Source organism: Euphorbia lathyris, chromosome 7 (assembly GCF_963576675.1).
Source record: "Euphorbia lathyris chromosome 7, ddEupLath1.1, whole genome shotgun sequence".
NCBI lineage: Eukaryota > Viridiplantae > Streptophyta > Magnoliopsida > Malpighiales > Euphorbiaceae > Euphorbia > Euphorbia lathyris.
In genome coordinates, this window is record NC_088916.1 from 27,050,982 (window position 1) to 27,065,143 (window position 14,162).

General features: G+C 32.8%; 1 long non-coding RNA gene across 1 annotated transcript; it reads right to left on the reverse strand.

Moving 5' to 3' along the window:
- Nucleotides 1-8,092: 8,092 nt before the first annotated feature.
- Nucleotides 8,093-11,425, reverse strand: LOC136235316 (uncharacterized). Its single transcript, XR_010691764.1, has 4 exons — nt 11,385-11,425; nt 10,632-10,668; nt 8,357-8,720; nt 8,093-8,272 (listed from the first exon to the last, which is right to left on the reverse strand). It is a non-coding gene; the product is annotated as an uncharacterized lncRNA (long non-coding RNA).
- Between the last annotated feature and the right edge of the window lie 2,737 nt (nt 11,426-14,162).

Sequence of the window (14,162 nt, forward strand, 5' to 3'; positions counted from 1 at the left end):
TTTTACCTGATCAAGGCAATCCTGTATGCTCAAGTGTTGAACATCTACACCACTCGAGTTCAATCTAACCTCGAGGCGGTTAACTGCAGCATGATATTGACAAGTGTCTGCAATTTAAAAAATTAAATCTAAATTTTATGTTACAAACCAAACTGTATGAATGACTAAGAAATCAAACAATTAATACATATTTCATTATATATATATTTAATATATATTTCATTAATTATTATTAGTTTTCATCACAATTCACAAATCAAATAAGATTTAGCCCATACCAAAAATAACACAAAAAAGCTTAGACATTTGAATCTTTAGCGAGATAATTAGGTTTTGATAAACAATAAAATACATTACAAAGTCTAATATATATCTCATTGTCTGAAATTTTTCTTCGAACTTGTGTTTTCCGATCACAAGTACCATATACTGTTTTGAAATCTCGACAATAACATAATTGTTTTTCTTTATAAATATTTTAAATTCATATGGAGTATGTTATAAGGCTTTTCTATTTTTTACGCTACTTATTCTATGCATGTATGATGAATTTGGTTAAAGCTCGTTAGAAGCTCGATAAAAGCTCAGCTCGGTCAAAGCTCGGTCAGATTCGGTCAAAGTTCGGCTCGGTCAAAGCTCGTCAAAGCTCGATTCGAGAGGGCTCGGCTCGAGATATTAACGAGCCAATACCGAGCTACCTAGGGTTCGGCTCGGTTCGGCTCGGTTGCACCCCTAGGTGTGATGTCTTGCCTTATCCCAAAATACGGGAACTTATCCTCCACCGTGACACCACTCGATTTCAGCCAGTCTAAAACGCATTTGCAATCTTTTACCTGATCAAGGCAATCCTGTATGCTCAAGTGTTGAACATCTACACCACTCGAGTTCAATCTAACCTCGAGGCGGTTAACTGCAGCATGATATTGACAAGTGTCTGCAATTTAAAAAATTAAATCTAAATTTTATGTTACAAACCAAACTGTATGAATGACTAAGAAATCAAACAATTAATACATATTTCATTATATATATATTTAATATATATTTCATTAATTATTATTAGTTTTCATCACAATTCACAAATCAAATAAGATTTAGCCCATACCAAAAATAACACAAAAAAGCTTAGACATTTGAATCTTTAGCGAGATAATTAGGTTTTGATAAACAATAAAATACATTACAAAGTCTAATATATATCTCATTGTCTGAAATTTTTCTTCGAACTTGTGTTTTCCGATCACAAGTACCATATACTGTTTTGGAATCTCGACAATAACATAATTGTTTTTCTTTATAAATATTTTAAATTCATATGGAGTATGTTATAAGGCTTTTCTATTTTTTACGCTACTTATTCTATGCATGTATGATGAATTTGGTTAAAGCTCGTTAGAAGCTCGATAAAAGCTCAGCTCGGTCAAAGCTCGGTCAGATTCGGTCAAAGTTCGGCTCGGTCAAAGCTCGTCAAAGCTCGATTCGAGAGGGCTCGGCTCGAGATATTAACGAGCCAATACCGAGCTACCTAGGGTTCGGCTCGGTTCGGCTCGGTTGCACCCCTAGGTGTGATGTCTTGCCTTATCCCAAAATACGGGAACTTATCCTCCACCGTGACACCACTCGATTTCAGCCAGTCTAAAACGCATTTGCAATCTTTTACCTGATCAAGGCAATCCTGTATGCTCAAGTGTTGAACATCTACACCGCTCGAGTTCAATCTAACCTCGAGGCAGTTAACTGCAGCATGTTATTGACAAGTATCTGCAATTTAAAAAATTAAATCTAAATTTTATGTTACAAACCAAACTGTATGAATGACTAAGAAATCAAACAATTAATACATATTTCATTATATATATTTAATATATATTTCATTAGTTATTATTAGTTTTCATCATAATTCACAAATCAAATAAGATTTATCAGATACAAAAAATAACACAAAAAAGCTTAGACATTTGAATCTTTAGCGAGACGATTAGGTTTTGATATAGAATAAAATACATTACAAAGTTTAATATATATCTCATTGTTTGAAATTTTTCTTCGAACTTGTGTTTTTCGATCACAAGTACCATATACTGTTTTGGAATCTCGACAATAACATGATTGTTTTTCTTTATAAATATTTTAAACTCATATGGAGTATGTTATAAGGCTTTTCTATTTTTTACGCTACTTATTCTATGCATGTATGATGAATTTGGTTAAAGCTCGTTAGAAGCTCGATAAAAGCTCGACTCGGTCAAACCTCGGTCAAAGCTCGGCTCGGTCAAAGTTCGATTCGAGAGGGCTCGGCTTGAGAAATTAACGAGCAAATACCGATCCTACCTAGGGTTCAGCTCGGTTCGGCTCGGTTGCACCCCTAGGTGTGATATCTTGCCTTATCCCAGAATACAAGAACTTATCCTCCACTGTGACACCACTCGATTTCAGCCAGTCTAATATGCATTTGCAATCTTTTACGTGATCAAGGCAATCATGTATGCTCAAGTGTTGAACATCTACACCGCTCGAGTTCAATCTAACCTCGAGGCAGTTAACTGCAGCATGATATTGACAAGTGTCTGCAATTTAAAAAATTAAATCTAAATTTTATGTTACAAACCAAACTGTATGAATGACTAAGAAATCAAACAATTAATACATATTTCATTATATATATTTAATATATATTTCATTAGTTATTATTAGTTTTCATCACAATTCACAAATCAAATAAGATTTATCCCATACAAAAAATAACACAAAAAAGCTTAGACATTTGAATCTTTAGCGAGAAAATTAGGTTTTGATAAAGAATAAAATACATTACAAAGTTTAATATATATCTCATTATTTGAAATTTTTCTTCGAACTTGTGTTTTCCGATCACAAGTACCATATGCTGTTTTGGAATCTCGACAATAACATGATTGTTTTTCTTTATAAATATTTTAAACTCATATGGAGTATGTTATAAGGCTTTTCTATTTTTTACGCTACTTATTCTATGCATATATGATGAATTTGGTTAAAGCTCGTTCGAAGCTCGATAAAAGCTCGGCTCGGTCAAACCTCGGTCAGATTCGGTCAAAGTTCGGCTCGGTCAAAGCTCGTCAAAGCTCGATTCGAGAGGGCTCGGCTCGAGATATTAACAAACCAATACCGAGCTACGTAGGGTTCGGCTCGGTTTCACCCCTAGGTGTGATGTCTTGCATTATCCTAGAATACGGGAACTTATCCTCCACCGTGACACCACTCGATTTCAGCCAGTCTAAAACGCATTTGCAATCTTTTACCTGATAAAGGCAATCCTGTATGGTCAACTGTTGAACATCTACACCGCTCGAGTTCAATCTAACCTCGAGGCAGTTAACTGCAGCATGTTATTGACAAGTATCTGCAATATAAAAAATTAAATCTAAATTTTATGTTACAAACCAAACTGTATGAATGACTAAGAAATCAAACAATTAATACATATTTCATTATATATATTTAATATACATTTCATTAGTTATTATTAGTTTTCATCATAATTCACAAATCAAATAAGATTTATCCCATACAAAAAATAACACAAAAAAGCTTAGACATTTGAATCTTTAGCGAGACGATTAGGTTTTGATATAGAATAAAATACATTACAAAGTTTAATATATATCTCATTGTTTGAAATTTTTCTTCGAACTTATGTTTTTCGATCACAAGTACCATATACTGTTTTGGAATCTCGACAATAACATGATTGTTTTTCTTTATAAATATTTTAAACTCATATGGAGTATGTTATAAGGCTTTTCTATTTTGTACGCTACTTATTCTATGCATGTATGATGAATTTGGTTAAAGCTCGTTAGAAGCTCGATAAAAGCTCGGCTCGGTCAAAGCTCGGTCACATTATGTCAAAGCTCGGCTCGGTCAAATCTCGATTCGAGAGGGCTCGGCTCGAGATATTAACGAGCCAATACCGAGCCTACCTAGGGTTCAGCTTGGTTCGGCTCGGTTGCATCCCTAGGTGTGATATCTTGCCTTATCCCAGAATACGGGAACTTATCCTCTACCGTGACACCACTCGATTTCAGCCAGTCTAAAACGCATTTGCAATCTTTTACCTGATCAAGGCAATCCTTTATGCTCAAGTGTTGAACATCTACACCGCTCGAGTTCAATCTAACCTCGAGGCAGTTAACTGCAGCATGATATTGACAAGTGTCTGCAATTTAAAAAAATTAAATCTAAATTTTATGTTACAAACCAAACTGTATGAATGACTAATAAATCAAACAATTAATACATATTTCATTATATATATTTAATATATATTTCATTAGTTATTATTAGTTTTCATCACAATTCACAAATCAAATAAGATTTATCCCATACAAAAAATAACACAAAAAAGCTTAGACATTTGAATCTTTAGCGAGACAATTAGGTTTTGATAAAGAATAAAATATATTACAAAGTTTAATATGTATCTCATTATTTAAAATTTTTCTTCGTACTTGTGTTTTCCGATCACAAGTACCATATACTGTTTTAGAATCTCGACAATAACATGATTGTTTTTCTTTATAAATATTTTAAACTCATATGGAGTATGTTAAAAGGCTTTTCTATTTTTTAGGCTACTTATTCTATGCATGTATGATTAATTTGGTTAAAGCTCGTTAGAAGCTCGATAAAAGCTCGGTTAAATTCAGTCAAAGCTCGGCTCGGTCAAAGATCATCAAAGCTCGATTCGAGAGGGCTCGGCTCGAGATATTAACGAGCCAATACCGAGCCTACCTAGGGTTCGGCTTGGTTCAGCTCGATTGCACCCCTAGGTGTGATGTCTTGCCTTATCCCAGAATACGGGAACTTATCCTCCACATTAACACCACTCGATTTCAGCCAGTCTAAAACGCATTTGCAATCTTTTACCTGATCAAGGCAATTCTTTATGCTCAAGTGTTGAACATCTACATCGCTCGAGTTCAATCTAACCTCGAGGCAGTTTACTGCAGCATGATATTGACAAGTCTCTGCAATTTAAAAAATTTAATCTAAATTTTATGTTACAAACCAAACTGTATGAATGACTAAGAAATCAAACAATTAATACATATTTCATTATATATATTTAATATATATTTCATTAGTTATTATTAGTTTTGATCACAATTCACAAATCAAATAAGATTTAACTCATACAAAAAATAACACAAAAAAGCTTAGACATTTGAATCTTTAGCGAGAAAATTAGGTTTTGATAAAGAATAAAATACATTACAAAGTTTAATATATATCTCATTATTTGAAATTTTTCTTCGAACTTGTGTTTTCCGATCACAAGTACCATATGCTGTTTTGGAATCTCGACAATAACATGATTGTTTTTCTTTATAAATATTTTAAACTCATATGGAGTATGTTATAAGGCTTTTCTATTTTTTACGCTACTTATTCTATGCATATATGATGAATTTGGTTAAAGCTCGTTCGAAGCTCGATAAAAGCTCGGCTCGGTCAAACCTCGGTCAGATTCGGTCAAAGTTCGGCTCGGTCAAAGCTCGTCAAAGCTCGATTCGAGAGGGCTCGGCTCGAGATATTAACAAAGCAATACCGAGCTACGTAGGGTTCGGCTCGGTTTCACCCCTAGGTGTGATGTCTTGCATTATCCTAGAATACGGGAACTTATCCTCCACCGTGACACCACTCGATTTCAGTCAGTCTAAAACGCATTTGCAATCTTTTACCTGATAAAGGCAATCCTGTATGGTCAACTGTTGAACATCTACACCGCTCGAGTTCAATCTAACCTCGAGGCAGTTAACTGCAGCATGTTATTGACAAGTATCTGCAATTTAAAAAATTAAATCTAAATTTTATGTTACAAACCAAACTGTATGAATGACTAAGAAATCAAACAATTAATACATATTTCATTATATATATTTAATATATATTTCATTAGTTATTATTAGTTTTCATCATAATTCACAAATCAAATAAGATTTATCCCATACAAAAAATAACACAAAAAAGCTTAGACATTTGAATCTTTAGCGAGACGATTAGGTTTTGATATAGAATAAAATACATTACAAAGTTTAATATATATCTCATTGTTTGAAATTTTTCTTCGAACTTGTGTTTTTCGATCACAAGTACCATATACTGTTTTGGAATCTCGACAATAACATGATAGTTTTTCTTTATAAATATTTTAAACTCATATGGAGTATGTTATAAGGCTTTTCTATTTTTTACGCTACTTATTCTATGCATGTATGATGAATTTGGTTAAAGCTCGTTAGAAGCTCGATAAAAGCTCGGCTCTGTCAAAGCTCGGTCACATTATGTCAAAGCTCGGCTCGGTCAAATCTCGATTCGAGAGGGCTCGGCTCGAGATATTAACGAGCCAATACCGAGCCTACCTAGGGTTCAGCTTGGTTCGGCTCGGTTGCATCCCTAGGTGTGATATCTTGCCTTATCCCAGAATACGGGAACTTATCCTCTACCGTGACACCACTCGATTTCAGCCAGTCTAAAACGCATTTGCAATCTTTTACCTGATCAAGGCAATCCTTTATGCTCAAGTGTTGAACATCTACACCGCTCGAGTTCAATCTAACCTCGAGGCAGTTAACTGCAGCATGATATTGACAAGTGTCTGCAATTTAAAAAAATTAAATCTAAATTTTATGTTACAAACCAAACTGTATGAATGACTAATAAATCAAACAATTAATACATATTTCATTATATATATTTAATATATATTTCATTAGTTATTATTAGTTTTCATCACAATTCACAAATCAAATAAGATTTATCCCATACAAAAAATAGCACAAAAAAGCTTAGACATTTGAATCTTTAGCGAGATAATTAGGTTTTGATAAAGAATAAAATACATTACAAAGTTTAATATATATCTCATTGTTTGAAATTTTTCTTTGAACTTGTGTTTTCCGATCACAAGTACCATATACTGTTTTGGAATCTCGACAATAACATGTTTGTTTTTCTTTATAAATATTTTAAACTCATATGGAGTGTGTTATAAGGCTTTTCTATTTTTTACGCTACTTATTCTAGGCATGTATGATGAATTTGGTTAAAGCTCGTTAGAAGCTCGATAAAAGCTCGGCTCGATCAAAGCTCGGTGAGATTCATTCAAAGCTCAGCTCGGTCAAAGCTCGTCAGAGCTCGATTCGAGAGGGCTTAACTCGAGATATTAACGAGCCAATACCGAGCCTACCTAGGGTTCGGCTCGGTTGCACCGCTAGGTGTGATGTCTTGCCTTATCCTAGAATACGGGAACTTATCCTCCACCGTGACACCACTCGATTTCAGCCAGTCTAAAACGCATTTGCAATCTTTTACCTGATCAAAGCAATCCTGTATGCTCAAGTGTTGAACATCTACACCGCTCGAGTACAATCTAACCTCGAGGCAGTTAACTGTAGCATGATATTGACAAGTGTCTGCAATTTAAAAAATTAAATCTAAATTTTATGTTACAAACCAAACTGTATGAATGACTAAGAAATCAAACAATTAATACACATTTCATTATATATATTTAATATATATTTCATTAGGTATTATTAGTTTTCATCACAATTCACAAATCAAATAAGATTTAACCCATACAAAAAATAGCACAAAAAAGCTTAGACATTTGAATCTTTAGCGAGACAATTAGGTTTTGATAAAGAATAAAATACATTACAAAGTTTAATATATATCTCATTGTTTGAAAGTTTTCTTCGAACTTGTGTTTTTCGATCACAAGTACCATATACTGTTTTGGAATCTCGACAATAACATGATTGTTTTTCTTTATAAATATTTTAAACTCATATGGAGTATATTATAAGGCTTTTCTATTTTTTACGCTACTTATTCTATGCATGTATGATGAATTTAGTTAAAGCTCCTTAGAAGCTCGATAAAAGCTCAGCTCGGTCAGATTCGGTCAAAGTTCGGCTCGGTCAAAGCTCGTCAAAGCTCGATTCGAGAGGGCTCGGCTTGAGATATTAACGAGCCAATACCGAGCCTACCTAGGGTTCGGCTCGGTTCGGCTCGGTTGCACCCCTAGGTGTGATGTCTTGCCTTATCCCAGAATACGGGAACTTATCCTCCACCGTGACACCACTCGATTTCAGCCAGTCTAAAAGGCATTTGCAATCTTTTACCTGATCAAGGCAATCCTGTATGCTCAAGTGTTGAACATCTACACCGCTCGAGTTCAACCTAACCTCGAGGCAGTTAACTGCAACATGATATTGACAAGTGTCTGCAATTTAAAAAATTAAATCTAAATTTTATGTTACAAACCAAACTGTATGAATGACTAAGAAATTAAACAATTAATACTTACTGCCAATTTGCTTGTAAGGTTTTGGCATAAACCATTAAGCTTGTCTTTCCGGGATGAATGTTCGAAATACATATTAGGAAACTCGCCTTTTGTGTCCATTATTTACTACTACAATATAAACCTGAAAATTTAGAGCTAAAATGAAGATGTTGCTTTATGGCTAAATACTGATATTTCACCAAAATATGTATTTAGAGCTAAAAAAAAGATGTTGAGGAGAGAGACGTACCTAGAAAGAGAAAGGGAGAGAGAGCTAATTTGAAAGCAATTAAGCTATGGATTGAGCTATGGATTGAAGTGTACAAACCAAAATACACAAATGGGGTATTTGAGAGTAATTCGGCTAGGTATTGAAATGTATAGGCTGAAATTTACAAAGGAGGGGGAGAGAGAGTTAATTTGAGAGCAATTCGGTTAGGTATTAAAATGTATAGGTGGAAATACACAAAGGGGTATTTAAAGGTCATAGTATTATTTTTCCCATTTTGATTCCTAATCGCATTATGTAATAAAAATCTGAAAGCATTAATATATATATATATATATATATATATATATATATATATATATATATATATAATTAGTTAATTAATATAAATAATCTAAAGATAAATAAAGGTATTTGTTTAATTAATTCATTATTAATTATAATCAAATTATAATTATCCTAAAATCAATTAGTCAAATTAAATTAACCTATAAATCAATTTGACATATGCTTATTTCTCTCTCATATTTGGAACAATTCCATAATTGCTATTTTTCTCTTTGTTCTCATATTTGGAACAAGTCCAAAATTACCATTTTCTTATATAACTTGGCAATACATAAAATTAGCACGGAAATTAATAATTTAATCAAATTACCAAATTTGTTTTCCACTTAAAAACAAACAGAAAAAAAACTTATTGGGACCCGTCTAGAGGTACGAAGTGTATATCTGATCCTAACAATACTTTTTGGGTAGTTGATGTCACGCCCTACTCTAAACGGTATCAGGTATGACGGGGAGACAAGATAACTGTAACATCATGATCCTAGGCATTACGAACTATAACTAATTACCTTTTTCATTACTCTATAGTCAATATTCTATAGTCTAACCTCTAATTCCATTTACAATAATGCATAAAAAATCGATATTTCTATTACAGAATTTATTACGTTGTAGTAATGAAGTAATCTTAAAACATACTCTTGCTAATCTAATGTGCAAATAAATCGAAATACGCATTTTTCCCAACCTATCTAATTTTACACCTATAACTAGCTTGGACTTGATAATATCTTATTATCAAGCTTCCTACGTATCTCGATATTTTCAAATTGAGAATCAAAGCCACGTAATTCTATAGGAAACAGAACGAAGAATAACTAACATAAAACAGATACCCATTTAAAGACTCGTATTAAATCAATTCATAGCTATGAAATGTTTGTAAAAATATATAAGAGGAATTGAAGAACTTCCTGAAAGCTCCCATCCACATATGTGTTCAATGAGAAGTACTAGATCCCTAGGAAAACAATGCAACCAAAACCACTCAAGATTTCACAAATTCCGCCCAACTACCTAACAAGTAGAAGATTTTAAATTCTCAAGCACTACAAGAAAACTGATTTTTTGCAACAAGTTTTTGCAACAATAGAAAGAGTTGTTGCTAAAAATGAACTTTAGCAACAAATTTCCCTTTAATAATAAAATGCTCTTAAAAAGGCAATTGCAAACCAAATTCTTAAAATAAGAAATTATTTAGTGTAGATACAAGTAACTCTCAAATCATTGAAGATTAGACTCCTTTATTTACTTAAATCTTTTAGCAATCCAACATATTTAAATCAAAGTTTGTCCAACGAAGTAAACAATTATTTTATCAAATATAGAACTTAGATAAGCAAATCGAACTAAGAGAATCTAAATATTTCAATTTAAAATAGAGATTAAGTTAAAGAAAGTACAAAACCATAATTTTACAAGCTCATAATTAAGCAATACATGTAACCTTCTTAACCAATAATGTCCCAACAAAGTTAAGCATCGGTCATTAACTAATGGCATCAAACAACCACACATATATAGATACAATCTTAAAAATACATGATCTATGAGTATATGACACTAAACAAGTTGTAAATAAAGTACTTGAAAATCTGCCATATAAACATGTAATTCAATGATACAAAAAAAAAAAGTAATAACATACACTTTTGGTAGTGAAAATCACATCGAAATTCTCAATAAATATAATCATGATAAGAAAATGAGGAAACTAACCTTAAACCATCCGCTTTATATTGGAAAAGCCCTGATCCTGTTATAACAAAAACATCATCTTAAAAATACATGATCTCTGAGTCTATGACACTGAACAAGCCGCAAATAAAGTACTTGGAAATCTGCCATATCAACGTGTAATTCAATTATGCAAAAAAAAAAAAAAGTAATAACATACTCATTGGCCTAGTAATTAAGCATCGGTCATTAACTAATGGCATCAAGTAACCACAAATATAAAGATACAATCTTAAAATTACATGATCTATGAGTCTGACACTAAACAAGCCGTAAATAAAGTACTTGGAAATCTGCCATATAAACATGTAATTTAATGATAAAAAAACAAAAAAGAAGAAGAAGATAATTAATAACATACACTTTTGCTAGTGAAAATCACATCGAAATTATCAATAAATACAAAATCATGATAAGAAAATGAAGAAACCAACATTAACTGCCAGCTCTATATTGGAAAAGTTCTTTGAGTTTATGATTGGAAAAGTCCTCTGATATTGGAAAAGTTCTCTGATATTGGAAAAGAAACATCATCTTAAAAATACATGATCTATGAGTTTATGACATGGAACAAGACGCAAATAAAATACTTAGAAATCTGCCATATCAACGTGTAATTTAATGATACTAAACAAAAAAAAAAAAGATAAGTAATAACATACACTTTAGCTAGTGAAAATCACCTCGAAATTATCAGTTAATACAGAATCATGATAAGAAAATGAAGAAACTTACTTTAATCTGCCAGCTTTATATTGGAAATCCCTGATCCTCTTAACAAAACATCATCTCAATAAATATGTCTCTAAATCGATTTATGTATTTTTTCCCCTTCCTCTAAAAATTCCAGATGAATTAGCTTCCCATTGTCAACGTTTATATGCAGCAAGAGAGAGGTTTATATTGACAGGTGGTTTATATTCAGCAAGAGAGTGATGGAGATAGACATGTGGTTTAGATTGAAGCATATGTGGCTGTGTTGGAAATTTAGTCTTAGGAATTTTAATTTATTCCCGCAATTTAATAAATTGGCAATTAGGTCCATTAGTGTTACTGTAGACACTAGAGTCGGAACCCTATGATAAAAACCTTTTAAAAGATGATTGGAGATACGATCGAAAATGGAACACGGTCTAATCTGTCGTTAAAAAGTCAAAGTCAATCATTTCCCATTCAAAACCAAATTTTTCAGAACACCAAAGTCAATCATTTTCCATTTTCTTATGTATTTAGCCTTTTAAACCTATTGAAAAATACGAACATGTGAATTTTAAATCATTTGGAGTAGAATCCCGAGACAATATGAAAAGACGGGTGAGAGCCCCAACCATAACCGGTGCCTTCCAAAGGCCCACCAACTGCGGCTGGTCACCATCCACAAGATGGATTTTATCTTTTTTTTTGTGTATGTGTTTTATCGATATCTAACTCGTTTTCTTGTACATAGGAACATATTCCAACAATGCGGAAGGCTAAGAATACTTAGGGTTTTTATGTAAATGTCTTTAATTTTATTTTTTCGGACCGTCATTTTTATTAATTTTTTATTGCTTTCCTACACGTTATAATCTAAAAATGGACTTATATGTCTAAGAACCTAGTAAAACATAACTAAAATGAACATATCACGAGTCTTTATATATTATGCATAATATAAACTCTTATAAATTTCAAATGAATTCAAAATGAATAACCTTGAATTTAGAAGTGTTAAGTGAGATGTTAGTGGGTTTATCAGGCGTTTTGGGGTACTTAATGTCTCCTTCCAAAGGGACATTAACGTTTCCTATACGTATCAAACTTTCCGAATCCATTTGTTTTTTTTTTTTTTTTGTAAAGAAATCTTTGTGATTATAAATTTCTTGGACCTAGTTCAAGTGGCAACTCCATCTTCGACACCGACCATGTCGAGACTGTCATAAATTTTTATTAAACTCTAAATTCGAACTAGTGTTATTGCCTCTCCTATTGGACGTTGGTACCGAAGAGTCAAATAGTAACAATAACAAAATTTTCAAAATTATAAAAAAAATTATTATTTAGAATTTAAAAAATCTCCATGGAGATTCTACTCTCCGTGGCATGAGACTATATCTTTCCTATTTTATACCTGGACATGAAGAAGAGTATTTTCTATTTAAACGAGGCAGGGAGAAAGAATCAATAATCTTGTCTTGCTCCATTTACAACTCTATGTTTGAGGGAGAGTGTTGGAAGTCTATTTCCTCCGTTTAATTAATGAACTGTTAAATACCACCCTCAAATTGCTTATCACCGCCACATTAGACTTTTTTGCCCTTCTAATTAATGAATTGCTAAATACCGCCCCCAACTTATTGATCACCGCCACATTAGACTTTTTTGCCCTTCTCATAATTTTGATCAAAAACTGAAAATTCGCTCTCCAAAATCATAAACCCGAACAACAATAATTGAAATTATGAAAATAATTGATGTGTGACAACCTGAACCCTGAAAATTGATGATTACGAGTCGGAAACATTAAAATTTACATTTTTTTTATCAAAGAACTCATGAAAATAATATATATTTTTCATGACGATTTTGCATTTTTCGTCACAAAAAATTGAAGAATTTTGCATTTTTCAAAATTTGGTCTAAACGGATGGCGTGTTCCCTCCGGCCAATGGTGGGGGCAGATACGACATCCGCCGACCCATGGCGGGAACGGATGGCGCATTCCCTCCGACCCATGGTAGGGGTGAATGGCGCATTCGCCCCCACCATAGGTCGGGGGGAATGCGCCATTCCTTCACGCCATGGATCGGAGGGAACACGCCATCCGTTTAGGCCAAATTTTGAAATTTTCTCAGTTTTTTTTCCAGTTTGGCAAAATTTTATGCAAAGGGCAAAATTGTCCAAATGGAGACGGTGATAAGTAATTTGCCAATTAATGAAGACTAGGTGATGGTTCTCGAGTTGTACGGATTATATAATATTTTTGAGATAATTTGTTTTTATAAAAAAAAATTAAATCCAAATTTTAATTATATATTACAACTAGACCTAGGCATGGGCCGGGCTGGGCCGGGCCTGTCGGGCTTTTAATAAAGCCTGGCGAGCCCAAGCCCAGTCCAGCCCGCAAGAAATTTAGTCGGGCTCGGGCTAGGCTCGGGCCTAAGATATGAATCCCAAGCCCACCCGTCCAAGCCCATCTGTATATTAAAAAAAATACAATTAAATTTAAAATGTTTATAAAAATATATTTATATATTATAATTTATATGAATTATATATCACAGCAAAGTTATTTATATTTAGGTTTATAAAAATATATTATAATTTATATATATATATTATATTTTATGTGTAACAGTGGTGAAAGGAATAGCTATTGTTTTTTTTTTTTATGGAAAGGAATAGGTACTGTTACTTAGATAATTAGATATCCAATTCTTGATTGTCCAACATCCATCATTATTGTTATCTATAGTGACTTGGAGTGCAAAAACTAGTCCAATTCATTCTTTTATTTTATTTTCTCAATCCAGA